This window comes from Mus pahari, chromosome 16 (genome assembly GCF_900095145.1).
Source record: "Mus pahari chromosome 16, PAHARI_EIJ_v1.1, whole genome shotgun sequence".
NCBI classification, from domain to species: domain Eukaryota; kingdom Metazoa; phylum Chordata; class Mammalia; order Rodentia; family Muridae; genus Mus; species Mus pahari.
In genome coordinates, this window is record NC_034605.1 from 4,785,673 (window position 1) to 4,802,857 (window position 17,185).

Consider the following 17,185-nt stretch of genomic DNA (forward strand, 5'->3'; position numbering starts at 1 on the left):
ATATATATATATATATACACATATACATATGCAGGCAAAATAATCATACACATATTAAATAAATAAATACAATTTTGAAATGTACAATGGGCTATAAATATCAGTAAAGAAAAGCAATGTATCATTGGCCACATATCACCTTGCAGTGGGTAGAAACTTGTAAGGTAATTAAAAACTCCGTAACATTGATACCTACACTTTTCTCATCCATGTCCTGGCCAACAAGCTGATTAGAGTAATTCATGTAACTATAATCTATTATCATGCAAAAGACAGACAAGCCAATGACTATCATTTCCTTTGAAATTGAAAACAACATCTATACAACTCATTGAACATGGAGAGGTTGAGCTGGTTCCTACATAGAGTCTTCGCTCCTATCTTCTAGTATCTTTGGTATAGGAAGGTAATCTGAATGCTATAAAAAGAGAAGCATAAGTACTTAGCCAGCTACAGATCCTGTGTCTCTAAAGGTATACTAACTGAAAAAATATGCTAGGTCATTGGTAACATGATAAGTTGGAATATCTGACCAATAACTGATTCAACTTAAGGTCTACTCCATGAGATGGAACCTATACTTAACACAGCTTTGGTGACCAAGAACCTGACATTAGATAGCCCAGAGACCTAGGATAAAAATAAACACTGGTTTAAAAAAGGAGAAAAAATATTTATTGTATCTGGAAAAATGAAGATGAAAATCCCTAGGCATGTTTAACCTGCTGTTCATGGGACATATGCAGCAGAAATTCAGCTCTAGGGGAATCTAATGGCTTCCCCCCACACAGACAGACACACAATTAAAAATAACAAAAATAAATCTTCTTAAAGATAAAAGTTTATCTATGTATCTTCAAAATACTGAATTCTCAGTTTAATAGTAAGAAACCACCTTTGCATTCAACTAATGATTCTGTAACAATCTTACTTAAAAATTAATTTTGTGATTAGCTCATATTGTTGTTCCACCTATAGGGTTCCAGACCCCTTCAGTTCCTTTGGGTAATTTCTCTAGCTCCTCCATTAGGGTCTCTGTGTTCTATCCTATAGATGACTGTGGGCATCCACTTCTATATTTGCCAGGCACTGGTATAACCTCACAAGAAACCCCCAGAGCTCGTGTCTCTAGCTGCATATCTTGCAGAAGATGGCCTAGTCAGCCATCGTTGGGAAGAGAGGCCCCTTGGACTTGCAAACTTTATATGCCCCATACAGGGGAACGCCAGGGCCAAGAAGTGGGAGTGGGTGGGCAGGGGAGCAGGGCAGGGGGAGGGTATAGGGGACACTCGGGAAAGCATTCGAAATGTAAATGAAGAAAATATCTAATAAAATAATTTTAAAAAATTAATTTTGGGTAAGTGTAAAGTTGAATCATTCATATTAGGGCTTGATTGCATTTGGGATAAAGAACAGCTGTTTTCCTAAAGTTAAATGAGAAGGTAGAGACATAGGATGTCCGCCAACCATCCCTTAGACACAGGAATGGCAAGACAAAGGCACACTGGGAACATGTGATTTTTCCCAGAAAGTCATTCTCTTTGAGAACCCCCGGGTTGCCAATGGCTCTTTACTAATCTGAGTTAACCAATGCTCTTCCTTGTAATGCCTTTTTGAGAGAATGAACTCCCAGCAGTCTCTGCAGTGGCAAGCAGCAATCCACAGTTAACATGAGCAGAGCCAGGTGCTGAAGTGACTCAGAAGTGATGGTACACAAAATAAAAAGCAATTGTCAACAACCGTTACAAAAGAAAGAGCTAAGCAGCTTAAAAGTGGAATCTACAAAAGAATAAACGGAAGAAAATGTCTGACTGCTCAAAGAAAAATACATTCCATCATCTTAATTGCCTAAAATTGGGAGTTTAAGGGTTCATTATTTAAAAGTTAAGCCTTTTTTATGCATAGAAATTACAGAGAAGGTCTGAACAAAGTGTGAAGCAACCAGGGCCACTTTTTGTTAGCATCAAATTACCTGTGAATATAACATACATTGAGTATATGAATTTAGGACCAAAATGTTTTAATTACTACACAATGTGTTCTTTGTCCTTCCACCAATACATAGATTTGTTCAACATCTGCTGCCCAGAAAGAGGTCCTCAAATTATATAATTGCATTTTTTCTTTCTCTATAGACAAGGATGCGACCCAGAGAAGGGGATCTGGAAGCACAGACACAATTATGTGTGTGGCTGCCTTTCTGCCCAGGGGGTAAGCATCACTACCTGCCCAGTCCCTCCAATGGAGACAGTGCCAGCACAGTCGCCTGTTTTACATAGCCACACTTAGAGCAATGAGATCTCTACAGGCTAGTTTTGTATGAAGGGTCCTGCTCAGAGTTGCTGAGGACAGACTTATGGCATTTGACTTTTCGAAATATGTGGAACCCCCCCTGAGAAACCTCTGTTATCTCCATATGCCTAACTGCTTCACTTTCAGAGTGCACAGCCAATTATCGACCCTGTGCCACATCAGAATTATAGAGAAAAATCAGAGCTATAATGAAAGGGAGGGAAATCTTTGCAGATACTCACAAAAGATAGTTCGCCGGAAGTGTGGTAAGGAGTAATTTAAAATATGTAAGCTCTCTTTCCATTAAGGAAAACCTTCAGTTACTTCTTGGGATTTGAAATCTGTACTTGGGTTCTTGCCTCTTTGCTTCTTTCATAAATGGATTGTCACCTTCTTGATCTTTATTGTTGCCGTACCATTCCCAGTTCACTAGAAAATGGTCTTAGGTCAGCTTTTCAGGGATGCTCTAAGGCTGACTCTTGTTACATCCGTGTAGCTGATAACTTAGCACCCTCGCACACACGTTTTCCATGAGGAACTTGCTGCTACACGTCGGCCATTCGTGTCTCCTCTATAGTCTGTTTCTACAAACAAGAGATGCACTGGGCGATGGTGGTGCAAGCCTTTAATCCCAGCACTGGGAAGGCAGAGGCAGGCGGATTTCTGAGTTCGAGGCCAGCCTGGTCTACAAAGTGAGTTCCAGGACAGCCATGGATATGTCCAGAGAAACCCTGTCTTGGGAAAAAAAAAAAAAAAGGCTTGTCTTTATCATCTGCCTTCCTCTCAAAGAGCTTCATCATCAGGGCCCACCATGTCCTGCAATTTTTCACAGTAGTGAGAAGCTAGTATTATCTTTATGTGCTTTTGTTTTTAAGTGGTTGCCATTAAAAAAATTAAATACAATTCAAATTGTTATGTTCATAAATAATGCTTTGTTGGAATGTGTTATTTACAAGGCGCTGCAGCTTTCATTGGTACTGTCCTATGCAGACCCACACATCAGAGGCTTGACCGTCAGCTTTGTGTGCGTCAGAGACATTAGACCTTCAAGAAGTGGGACTCGATGATCATTGGGAATAAGATCTTGAAAGTGATGGTCTGATCTCGGACATTGCCTCTCTCGTTTTCATTTCCTGGCCATGAGGTCATTGGGTTTTCTTTCCTGTGGACTCCCTGCCATTACCATCCTGTCACACCTACCAGAGACCTAGAAATAATGGGTACCCTTGACCAGTGCCTGGGGCCTACAAATGTTGTGCACCACAAGCCTATGCTTCAATAAGCTGATAATCCCAGGCATTTGCTGTGGTGATGAAAAGCATTCTTTCTCTCTCTCTCTCTCTCTCTCTCTCTCTCTCTCTCTCTCTCTCTCTCTCTCTTTCCCTTCTCTCTCTGTCTCTGTCTCTCTCTCAATCTCACCCTCCCTCTTTCTCTTCCTATATTTTATTAAATATATTTATGAAACATAAACTACTATGTTATATATAATAAAGTTTATTAATTCATTATATATAACAAACAATGTGTGCTTATATATGTATATAGATACACACACACATACACACACACACACACACACACATATATATATATATATATATATATACACACACACACACATACACACACACATATATATATATATATACACACACACATGTATATGGAGAGAAATAAAAAGAGCCTCCCCCAGTCTTTTTAAATGGGNCACACACACACACACACACACACACACACACACAGACACACACACACAGACACACACTCATTTATACTTTCCTTTACACTGTGGCACAGATGGTAAAAGCCTGAAAACCCTGAAACGTTGATTCTCTGACTCTTTACAGAAAATGTTGTCTATATGTTTTCATGACCGTATGTATGATCTTCCTTCCCTTCCCACCATTCTACCCACTCATATACTATGACCATACTAATTGATTGCTCTGAAGAAGTATACTATTTATATACTGATTTCTCTTGCCTATGGGTGCTATATCTTAGAATATCTCATGACTTCCTTCTGAAGATTATGCTAGAACCTAACTCTTCCTTACCCAGGATGACCTTACTTGTTCACCTTATAGAAAACAGCAAAGCTACAAAAAGGAGAATTGCAGTGAAGATACAATGCCTGGTTTACCTAATTCAAAAGCTCTCTCTTTCACATGCTGAGATAGTTGTTAAGAATTAATGTTTTATGTTTTGTTCTTTTATTTCATATATATATATATATATATATATATATATATATATATATATATATATATATATATATTCCCCCTGACTGTATGTTCATATGAATGAAATGGTCACCAGGGCCAGAAGAGGTAATCTAATCTCTGGGCTTGTAGTTACAGACAGTTATAAGCTGTCCCGTAGGTGCTGAGAATCACACTCAGGTTCTCTACAAGAACAGTCAGTCCTATTAATCACTACTTCATCTTCTTAGTCCCCCAAGGACCAGCATTTTAGGTCAAATATTTGATATTTAATGGCTATAATTTATGGTGGCAGGCAAAATAAAAATGAAGATGGTCATTTCCTCTCTTATCCAACATTTCCAAGAACTTACTATGTAACTCTGAGCAAATAAATACTCTAGTGAAATGTGCTCTCAGTTTTTCTTTCAGTGAGTTGATGGTTATTCCTCTTAGTTTGTTTCACACCACGACTGACTCGAAGTACAACAATGATACAAAACAAAACTGAGAAATAGCCAAGCATCCCTGCAACATACACACATCATTCCTTACTAAGATTTCAGTTTCTTCCTTCATAAGTCACACAAGTAAATCACTAGTTTTTTTTTCTCTCTCCAAACCTTTATATGTGTCTCTCTGGCAATGATGCCAATATATGAGCTGTTATAAAATATTATAAACCAGGTAACTTAAAACAGCAACTATCCAATGCATCACAACTTTGGAGGTTAGAAGTGCACAATAAAGTTGTAATTCTCCTTCTGAAACCTTAGGGGATTTCTTTTTTTGTTCCTGATGATTTACCAGGCTTTTCTTAGTGTGCTGAGACATACTCTGGCCTCTGCCTCCATGTCTTAGGGCACCTTGATCAAATCCCTCTGACTCTCTGTCTTTATGTGGATATCTTAAGAATATCAGATTAGATTAGGACGGCTTTACTTCAGTGTAATCTTAACTAATTATATCTGCAGTGGGCTCTTTTCCAAATAGGTTTACATTGTAAGATAGTTGAGATTATTAATCAACATTTCCCCCCCCCCCCCCCGGGGATTGAGTTCACACTTTAATCCACTATAGTGTCCAAAGCAGTAGGGAACTGGATTTCTTCTCTATAATTCATTTTTATGAACAGAGTATTCTTTTGACTTATGCCAATAAAGGTTCTTACACATGTACTTCTTAGTTATTACTGTAGGTAGTATGTATTTGATGACTGAAAACTTCTTTTGGTGACATTTGTATTTTTCAATAAGCCCCCATTTGAATTCCAAATTAAAGAGTAAAAATGAGCAATTGATGACCTAAGTGCCTATCTTTTATAAGATGTCAGTATACTATGACCGCCAATGATGGCTCCAGTCAGTTATTGATGGAGTCTTTGGAGTCTTTAGATGACTAAGCTAGAATCTCAGCAGTTTGTTCCATAGCAGAACAAAGATCATTGTATTAATTACTTTACTCAATGCTACAAATACCTGACAATGGATGAATCACTGTTTTTAGGCTATCAATTTGATGGGACGAAATTTCAAATCCTGATAGGGTAATCATGATGATGGAGACAAAGGTCCCATTCCAGCTGTAGATAGAAACTAGAGAGTGACGAACTATGGTGTTCAGTAACCTTTTTACTTCTCATTTAATCTGCGATTCCAGCCTATAAAGGAGTGCTGCCTATAGTCAGGGTGGATCTTTCTCCTCAATCATTTCTGGAAATGTGCTCAGAGTCGTGCCAAAAGGAACACCTCCAGTGTGGTTCAAAATCTAACAGACAGTCACAGTTAACTAGCATACTCAAGAAAGGCAGCTTATCCCAAATTACTTTTGTAAACTTCAATGCTTTCAATTATTTTTATTATTATATATTAGTTGTTCAAAGCGATGGGTATCATCAAAATATTTTAACACTTTTAGATCTTAAAATGCATCTGTGTGATGGGAATGCATCATATATTTAAAAATGAAGTATAATAACCAGAGGGTAAGTTTGAGATTGATATACTTGAAAAAAATAAATAAAAATTTGACTTGAAGTAGCATACTTTTAAACCATTTACTTGATACATTGATATCAGTTGTATATGGATATATCTACAAAAGTAATTTACAGTTAGGGCAATGGAGTCACAAACTATATAAACCTTCTGCATTTATAAAGACTGGATAATATACAAAGTGCTCCTAATAGTTTAAAGTGAATGGGATATGTCTAAATGTGGACAAAATAGTCTAAAGAACATTAGGAAGAATAATTACACAGGGGAAATTTTTCTTAGTTCATAGACTAAGGCTATTTCCCAATACTTATGATGTGGCATTAGAAAATCCAATTCCTGTTAATAAACCTTGGCAGAAATCGGAGTATGAGGCTACCCAATGGTAAGATCAAACTTGAAAGATCAAAATAACTGCAGAGGATTGTAACCCAAGCCCACAGTATTTGGAGGATAGAGGTGAGGTAGAGATTTTAGAGTTTAGCAACAAAACAGGAAGAGATCAGAGGTGAATGTATTCCTGAAGGATTCAGGAAACAAGATATATAATTTTTATGCTCTTTAAGCTGAAAACACTTTCTAATTATGCAATGCATAGGCAGGAGGAAAGTAGCCACGTGGGTTGGAAGTATCCTAAGCAGGATCCAAGGGATGTGACCAAAGCATCTGTGTTTAGCAAAATAGTACAAGAAACCAAGAAAACTCAAAGCAGAAGAAAGGCGAACTCTCACACATGCGCATGTTTTACACGTTCACATGGAAGAACTCCAGGCTGACTAATAATAAAAGCCATGTTTAGAACTTGGAAATTGAGCAGAAACATCAGTGACTATGTATCATATGGAAGATAAGAGGGGCAGTCATGTTCAGGCAGAAGGAAGAGTGGAATAATGGAAGGCTCATGAAATAAGTTGTCACAGGAATATATAATCTGTAATATCTACTTTATAATAAAACAAAGCAGACATGCATATAAACATAAAAGAGTGACAGAGAAGAGCAGAGACAGGACATAGAAACTGGCTTCCAGTCATCCCAGGGGCTAGAGTTTGCCGAAAAAAGGTTTATCACAGCTATAATACACATGATCAGATAATTAAAGGATAAATAGTATTGTAATTGAAAACTTAAGGAATATAAAAACAAACAAACAAACAAATAAGGAAAAACAACCTAATTGAAACCTGTAATAAATCAAAGCTTCATCAGGGCTAAAGAATAAATAGGAAATGATTAAAGATCTAGCAACATAGATTACTCAGTTTGGAAGACAGAGGAAAGAGGGTAGATAAATGGGAACATTAGGAACCTATGGTAGACTATATCATGTTTTCTTATGAAGAACAGGAAATATAAAAATGATGATATCATTTTACAAAGTGGCACAATTTCTCCCAAGACATTAAATCTAGGTCTAGATAAGTCAGTGAGCTTCATGTGGGATCAAAACAAAGAAAGTCATTCCTAAACATACTGCAGTTTTAACTGCTGAAATGAAAGCTTAAACACAGTTGTAACTCAGAGAAGCCACACACAGGAAATTGCTGGGAGGTGCTTGAACTGATTTTGGATTCCTAAGAAACTATGAAATTCAGTTGACATTGGAATGTTAAAGCAGCAACAGAAGAAGGTTGCTAAGGATGAAATCTACATTCACTGAAGCTACATTCTCAAACCCAAGATGAAACTGAAATATTTCAGGTAAACAGAGAGTAACTTTGTTACTAGTAGAGTTATATTCCAAGTATGAATAGTAAAATGAGTTTGGGCTACATAAAATCTGTATTTCATTTCAATTCTTTGAAAGAATACAAGAATTGAAAGTAAATAATTAATAATATATTGGTGAGCTTGTAAATATATGAATGTTACATATACACACATATGTATATATATATGTACATATTAAATAGTTTAAAATCTGACCAATAGAAAATGTGATCAATGGAAATATACCGACACATGGATTACATTAAGTTTGAATATATGTGCTAATCCTAAAGCAATCAAAAGAATTATCAAAATAATGCAAAGATATAAGTAGAAAACAAAAGAAAATTAAAATAGAATTTTTTAAAGGTTGGTTAATGAACAAGAATAAAATCTAAGGAAAATGGTATTGCACTAGAGAAAAGAGGAAGGTTCCATGATGAATGAAGGATAGCATGATAGCAATCGATAATACATTTACAGATGCTCAATAATACATCCTAAAAACGCACTGAGCAGGCCAAAACAGAGAGATCATTTGATAAATTATTTGCAAAGTAAGCATGCAGACCTGACTTAGGTCCCTACAATCCACATTAAGAAGCCAAGGTCAAGAATGATGAACTGTACTTATAACCCCAGTGCATTTGTAATGTGGTGGTGTGGTGGGGGTGGGCAGAGCTCTGATCTGCCAGTGTAGCCTATTTAGTGAGTTCCAGGCAAGTGGGATCTCATATCAAAACCCAAGGTAGATAGTGCTAAGGGGAGACAATTTGAGGTTGTCCTCTGGCCTCCACATGCACATACACACATGCATTAGTTTTTCTACATATATGTGCATACATTTGAACACATAGTCATACATAGAAATACATAAAATAAATTTGAGATAATCCAGAATAGAAAAAGACAAATCTATACATAGAGATGAGTAGAAAACCCTATTACACTCTCTGAACCTGCATTGAACAGACAGGCAAAAAAGTCAAATTAGTAAAAACAGAGAAGAACATAAGGAGACCACCAACATAAGAAGCAATCACAAAATACTACACGGTATAACTCTGAATACACATTCCCCTCATGGACAGTCAAAATTTTCCCCCAGATGAGCAATATACTGGGAAAAGTATCAAAGACCTTGTTGAATATGCTATCTGTCCAGAGTGGAATTAGATTGGAAACCAGTAACAGAGAGCTATCTGCGTCAGGCATCTGGAGAGTCAATAATGAACTGCTCTACATTCAGTGGGAGAAAAAAAAAGTAGTCAAAAATGACTCAGAAATGATTTTTAATGAAATAAGTTTAAACTTGTGAGATTCAGCTAAGGGGAACTTATGGGGAAAATTCATAGGCTTAATGGTACATACTGTGAATAAGCTAAAACTGATTACATATGTTACAACCATAAAGGAGGAAAATTTGATTCCCAGAGATGTCTGTCTTGTAATCTTCTAAAATCTTCGAATATGATTTCAGATGAAAAAAGACAGCTCCCTGATATGAGTTAAGCTTGGATCTGTTGAGATCATTATGGGACATCTTAATGTGTACCCATAATCACATGGGCCCTCAAAGGTAGAGGATTTTCTCACTTGAGATATGAGAAAGGGGAAGGCAGAATGGAGGTCTGTGAGAAAATGATGACCCAGCATGGCTGACGTTGAAGATTTGGGAAGCCGGGCGTGGTGGCGCACGCCTTTCATCCCAGTACTTGGGAGGCAGAGGCAGGTGGATTTCTGAGTTTGAGGCCAGCCTGGTCTACAAAGTGAGTTCCAGGACAGCCAGGGCTACACAGAGAAACCCTGTCTCTACAGGCAAAAAAGTGTGTCATGTCTATATGCCAAGAAACAGGAAGGAATGAGCTGAGAACTGCAACAAGTTCTCTAGACTCCCTCGAAGGAAACGCAGAGCTGGGGGGTACCTTGGCCGTAGTCTGGTGAGGTTTGTGTCATATTTCTGACCTGTAGAACTATAAAATCAGGCTGAGGAGATAGTTCTGAGAGACCGAGTTTAGATTCTCTAACACCTACATAAAATCTGGACATTACGGTGTGTGCCTGTGATCTCGTTCCTGATGAAGCAGAGATAAAAGAATCCTTGGAGCTCACTGATCAGCCAAGCTAGCTGGATTGGTGAGTTGTAGGTTCAGAGAGTAACCCTGTCTCAAAGAGTAAAGCGAAGTGACTAGTAAAGACTCCTATCTCCTCTGGCCTCCACGTGCACAGTGCGTACACACCTACAAACACATGCAAACACCACACATGAACACACACACACACGTACACACACACAAGTTGAGTACGATTGTGGAAGATATTTGACATTGAGCTCTGAATTTCCACTCAGGTGCACACATGTACCTTCACCTACACAAGTGTATATACATATACCTAAAACTAGCACACATAAACAAACCTTATAAAACAATAAGGTTGTATTACTTAAGGTCCAAAGTTTATACAAATTTGTTATGGGAGAAACAGAAATTGAGTGGGCTGACTTTTTAAAGAGATTAAACTAGAACATGTACTGTTAATGAAAGAATTGATGTTAACTCTACATCTCATAGTATGCAAAGAACAAGAATATGATGGACATCCCATGATCATACTGGGATAACTCAAGTAACATATACAAATTCTCTAGAGACTGTTAATCACCAAAAAGATCTGATGGTGAAACTGGGTTTGTAATCATGTTTTCCCACAAAGAAAACTATAGGACCAGAGATCTTACTGGTAAATTCCAGCAAACATTTAGAGACAGAACAGAATTCTAATGTGACACAAAATGGTTTGTGAAACAGAAGAGAAAGGAATACTTCCAACTCTGCTATGAGACTATTTTAGACTGTTACTACACCGAACATTCCAGAAGACCGATGCCAGCTTGCTTCTCTCCTGAACATAGATACAAGAAACCCTTACAGGGCATCAGCCCCTCAGGCTCTCAGTATGCAAAGGGACTGCATCCGTCACTGGAAAAATTTTTTAGCACATGAGCAATCCAAGAGAGCTGCCTTTTCCTGATGAAGGTTATGTCTAAAAGCCCCTCCACTCTGCGATAAGAGACTCAGTCTTTTATCTAAGACTGGCAATACATTTAAATTTCTAGCTTTTGTAATTTCTATATAGTATTTTACTGCAAATTCTAGATATTTCAATCAGTTAAGATGAATTGAATTTTTCAATATCAGAGCCTAACAGGTTATTATCCAAAAAATCAATAGTTTTATGTAATAGACACAAATATTCAGAAAATCAGATAAAAGTGCAGTTGTATTTAAACAATACTTATGCCTCTGTTATATTAAGAGATAAATCTAATAAAGTTGGAGAAATACTTATACTCAAAATCATAGTCCATCTCTGGAATGAAAACAAAAATCAAAAACCAATAAATGCATGGGTGACAGCAGAGTAACTGTGTTGTAGACATACACCAGTACAGCCATCCACTCTACAACTCAACTACATATTCCAGGAAATTCTGTAAGAATTTCAATACCACTTTTATTGGGGTAGGAATTTACTAACTAATTCTGAATGTCATAGGAAAATGAGAACAACGTGTAGAAGCCAAAAACAGTGTTTACAAAGAAGAGCAAATAGTGATGATTTCGTATTATCTGTTTTTTAAGTTTTTACCATAAAATGTAAGGCGACTAGCACAGCAAGGAATTAATAAAGGTTAGATACACAAATGTATGCTACAGGATAGAGACATTTCTACAGACCCACACACATACATAAGACAGTCTAAGTTCAGTTTTAACAAACGATGTAAAGTAACTAACGAGGGGAAAGTGATCTTTATACTGCCAGTGTTAGCCATTCATATGGGAATATATGAATCTCAATAAAGTAGCTCTTAACACATGATAGATCTACAGATAGAGATGAAATGGTAAAATTTACAGATTAAAAAATCTTAGAAGAATGGCCAGATATCATGGTATACATCTTGAGCCCCAAACAGAGAAGCAGAGTCAGGCAGATCTCTGAGTTTGAGGCCAGCCTGGTTGACTTAGAGAGTTCCAGGACATCTAGAATGATGTAGAGACACCCTGTCTCAAAACAAACACAAACAAACAAACATACAAACAAACCAAACAGAGAGAAAAAACTCTCTGTTGTATTTAAGTGGGGAAGACAGATCTGTAATCCCAACATTCATGGTATTAAAAAGACCAAATCTCCAAAGTCATCCTCAGCTACACGAGGAGATTGGGTCTATCCTGGGCTACATGGGATCCTGTCTTAAATGTGCATGTTGGCACTGTGGAATACTAGGTGAAGAAGCATGTGGTTTACCTATACAGTGAAATGCTATTTCGCAGTAATGGGTACAATTATGTATGACTCTCAAAGGTTAAAAAAAATGATGGCACAAAGAAGCACAGAGAGGAGGCTGGAGAGTTGGCTCAGAGGTTAAGAGCACTGACTGCTCTTCCAGAGGTCCTGAGTTCAATTCCCAGCAACCACGTGGTGGCTCACAACCATCTGTAGTAGACTTCAATGCCCTCTTTCTAGTGTGTCTGAAGACAGCTACAGTGTACTCATCTAAATAAAATAAAAGAACTAAATGTATCTATTAAGATAATATTCCAGTCTTCTAATATTATGAACTATACAAATTAATCTAGTAAAGGAAAGCCAATCAAGGCATGGAGGAAAAAAAAGTATGGATAGGGATACCAGGAAACTTTTGCTTGGATGTATATTTTCTACCTCTTGATTGTGGTGACTCCATAGTTCTGTTTATCAATGAGATCTTACCAAATTTTTCAAGTACATTTGAAAAGAGTATGAAAATTTTAAGTATCTGTACCCCATCCCCCACCCCATGCTCTATGCAAGAGCTATTCCAGCAGTTTTCCGGACTTCTTGTGTCTTGCTACTCAGTCTTTTGTTGTGATATTTCCCTGGTCCTGTGGGATATTCCAGTGTCAGTAATGATATGGAAGAGAAGGGTGCCAGCCTGTACCGACTCAGTGCAGAAGTGACTATCAGGATCTGTAACTGACTCACTGACAGCTCTCCTTATTTGGACCACTGACACAAAAGATCTACCATACCTGCTTCTTTCTTTTCACAGGAGTTACCCATTTGCACTATGGATAAAATAAACCAACTACACTATTTGAATGGAATAATTCCTTCTCTCTTTTTAAAGTTGAGGAGACAGAGACTCAGGAAATTAAACAATAAAACCAATGGGAGGAGTAGAGATGAGGCTTCATGTTTCCTTACATTTTTGACATATATCTCTTTTCTCGTTTTTCTTTTACACTCAGTAAACATGGGTTTCAAGTCAACCTGTATCGACAATTTAAATACAAATATACATACACAGGAGAGAGAGAGAGAGAGAGAGAGAGAGAGAGAGAGAGAGAGAGAGAGAGAGAGATATGCAGACAGAGACAGAGATAGTGAGGTAGACAGAAGAAGAGAAAGAGATAGAGAGAGATGGAGAGAGATATAATAGAAATACATGCACGTAGAAAAATAACCCAAGTAAATATGGGAAGTAAGGTGAAAACTCTAATTTTCTTATCACTTGACACAATGCTAAGTTCATGGAGGCTAATTAATTGAATTATCTTTACTAGTTTCCTAGGTAAACTTGCAATACATCAGAATTATTTTGACAATCAAGGTGCGGCTTTTTAACTTTTTGACCTCCACCCTGCCCAGATTTGAACATACTGCTTGTTTGGTTGATACTACGTCCACCCTTAACAATAAATCCTGCAAACATCTCATCTTATCTGCAAGATATAATTCTTATGTTTTCATACGGGCTTTATATTTTCACTTTGGCATCTTGATAATTTTGTCTGTATGTTGGTGTGAAAAGTCACAATGTGCATTCTCTTCATCCGATATTTTCTACTTCAACACCTGTGCAATTATAAGGTGTAAAGTATTCTCACATGCCGCAAGAGCTGATGATACATGCAGGGTTACTGTGTAAGAGTTTCAACTTGGAAACTGTCATGTCAGAGCCCTTCAGCAGGGAAAGAATAAAAGGCACCCTAACATCTATGTTTAGGGATCAGACCTTGGGGCTATTGCTGGTTCTTTATCTGCAGGGAAAGTGGGTAGGGTAAATGTAACTTCAGTTTTGCTCAATGCTTTATTAATGAGGGAGGCACCACTTCAGGTGTGGAAATCTACAGAATCATAAGTTGGTTACTAGCTCAGTGACAAAGTCCCACAGTGAAAGCCCTGGTTTTACATGGTGTTCAGTACAAGAGGAAGGCTGCTTTCACATCGAACACCTTTGCTTGTTCCAAGTCTTGTTAAGGAGACGTTGGGAGGCTCAGCTTATCTAATCCTGTTCTTATTTTGTGCCAGAAATAAAATTTTGGAGAGGTCTACTGATATTTATTTTCACTTGTTCATTCAATTAGAAGTTTGTGAAAAAGAAGACCCTGACTTTGGACATTTGAATATTTAAGGAGGATGGTAAAATAATAAACGGATTTGCCTTTTTCATAATTAAGAAACACATACACTGTTGCTTGACTTGTGTGCTGCTCTGAGTAGCTCTTTCAGATCACTGATTCTATGCAGAGTCACTATGGAGTTAGTTACTTGTTACTGGGCAACACATTATTCCAATTCTTACTGAAACATCGCTAACAGACAGTTACCGGTGGGGAGCAGATTTTTAAAAAACGAACTATTGAATCCACAGTGCTTTCTCTCGTTGTAGAGAGGCAGGAATTATTTTAGCAGTTGACATTTCCTAATGTTCTGAAGTCTTTTTAGACATTTCAAGTGGTTCTGGGGGCATTGGTGAAGACCCAAGGGCGGCAAAGTTCAGAGCTGTTAAATGTAGAGATGACACAATTAGACAGAATGGCTTCAGAGACCAGTGGATGCACTGTTCCACTCTAAGATACAAAGGTACACAACCTTCAAACAGCCACGGGAGACATATTCTTTAGCAAAGGCTTTGGTAGACAGCTGTTAACTACTGCTTCTGAAAACTTTCCATTCTATTTCTGCTAAAAAAAAATATATATTTCTGCTAAGAAAATTCCATTTTCTTCTTAAAACTAAGTAAAATCTATCACAGCTTATAAAGCACAGCGGAGGATAGCAAATTATATTCCTCGAAGGTTTTTTTTTTTTTTTTTTTTTTTATGTATTTAAGAGCAAATTGTAAAGTCCTCACTTCTAAGCGTCTTGACCCAGATCGAAGCCAGCCTCAGAAAGTCGAAGTATTTCCAAGTGTCTTCCTTCCTATTTCTGACACTCAAATCTGCATAAGATCAAAACTTACTACATTGAGATGTACTTTTAAATGACATGCATAGTGTTTGATAGTAATGACAATGGCGATAATATTTCCATTTTTTTTCTCTATAGTATCAAACTACAATCTAAAATGTACAGGCGACAGGTACTAATTAGCAGAAGTAAAATGCACATGCACCCAAAGAAGGGATGTCCTATGGTCTACAGAGTGCTAACCTTGAACTCTCATCTACAGCGAACAGTCAGCATACACGAACATCGTAAGAAGCCCGTTCTAAACACAGGGAGAGAAGTTTGCCTCTGGACATTTACAAGGCGTTTCAATTTCTCTCGTCACTGAGTAACAGGTATTGCACTCCCCAAGCAGTTCCAGTCAGAGTGTGGAGAAATACTTGTTGAGTTTAATTGGATCGAATCAAAAATTGTCCTCTCAAAGAATCAAGTTGGCTTCTCAAGTTCAAGGTCTCCAAACGATAGAGGCTCTCCTCCACGACGGTCTAATGAACCCCTCACTAGTTACAGATAAAAAGGGATTAAAACCACTCCACAGAGCACTCCCTTCAGTCTTTCATTATCTGGACTACAGAAGTCTGTGATAATTATACTGTTCCATAAACAAAAGAAGTTTAATCCTTGTATTTCCTGTTTAAGAAGTAAACATCAAAACGTTATGCTGGGGACCGGTCCTATTAGAAGACATAATAACACCTGTCAGGCAGTAACTTTGAGGAAGTCAAGACTTCTGACAGGACACTGAAACTCCAACCCCAAACAACCGAACAGCTCCTTGACACAGCGCAGCGATCTCAGTCTTGCTGCAGCTGGGCATCGAATAGTCAGTTTGCATTGAGAAGCATCATCAGGGTGGATAGGGATGTGGTTATTCCTTGTTATAAGTATGGCGCGGAGGTCATATATCAGACAATTATACCTTTTCATTACAGGCTAACCCCTCACAGCAGGGAAGCCACGCTTATGACAGCATTGGAGAGACAAAGCCTTCAGCTTTTTTTTTTTTTTTTAAAGGAAAAGCCAAAAAAAGAAAAAAAAAAGATTAAAAATTAAATTCATTTTCTTACCAGCACGTTGCAGCACCAACTCGCTCACGGGAATGTTGCTTTTACAGGTTTCTCTTTTAATTATCCTGGAAGCAGGGAGACAAGGGAGGGGGGAGGTAGAGAAGAAGAAGCAGGGTGGTTAAATTAGCGTGCTGGAATCTTTTCAGTTTGTCGCAGAGAGTAGAAATTTAAAAAAAAAAAAAAAAAAAAGGAAAAAAAAAAAACTCAGTAATTTAAATTTGCTCTCAGTTCAGGCTGCACCGCTGGGTAACGCCCCTTCTTCCCGCTGGGTTCTATTACCTGCAAGGCTGGGACTGACGGCCACTGTTCAAACACAAAAAGGCAGCCAGCATGCTGGGACCATTCTGTCTGCTGTTTGGGTCTCACTTGTCCTCTCAAGTGAGCATCACCACCGGGAAGGTGTTCTGCAGCTCCTTTCCGGGCACTCCCATGTCATTCCTTACCATGGGAGCTGATCACACAGAGTTGGGGGTTGCTTACAGTTTTCTTTGCCTTATTACCCCACCTTTATAACATTATTTGTTGCAATTATATCTTTACTCATATTTTTTATCTTGTGCCATCTTTTGTATTCCTTGCTGTCCCCTCTTCCGTTCTCCAAAACACACTGTCTCCCGTCTTTTCCTTTACATCA

The 17,185-nt window shown here is 37.8% G+C and overlaps 1 protein-coding gene across 3 annotated transcripts in view; it reads right to left on the minus strand.

Moving 5' to 3' along the window:
- Positions 1-16,932, minus strand: part of Celf2 (CUGBP Elav-like family member 2) — an 842,569-nt gene extending 825,637 nt beyond the window's left edge. For 2 of the 3 annotated variants that reach the window (XM_029547668.1, XM_021215265.2), the window contains exons 1-2: positions 16,831-16,932; positions 16,552-16,616 (exon numbers count right to left, since the gene is read on the minus strand). The gene's annotated coding sequence lies outside the window, so the exon portion shown is untranslated. Of the gene's footprint in view, positions 1-16,551; positions 16,700-16,830 lie in introns of those variants that run through there. The other variant, XM_021215268.2, reaches the window with a different exon arrangement.
- Positions 16,933-17,185: the final 253 nt, after the last annotated feature.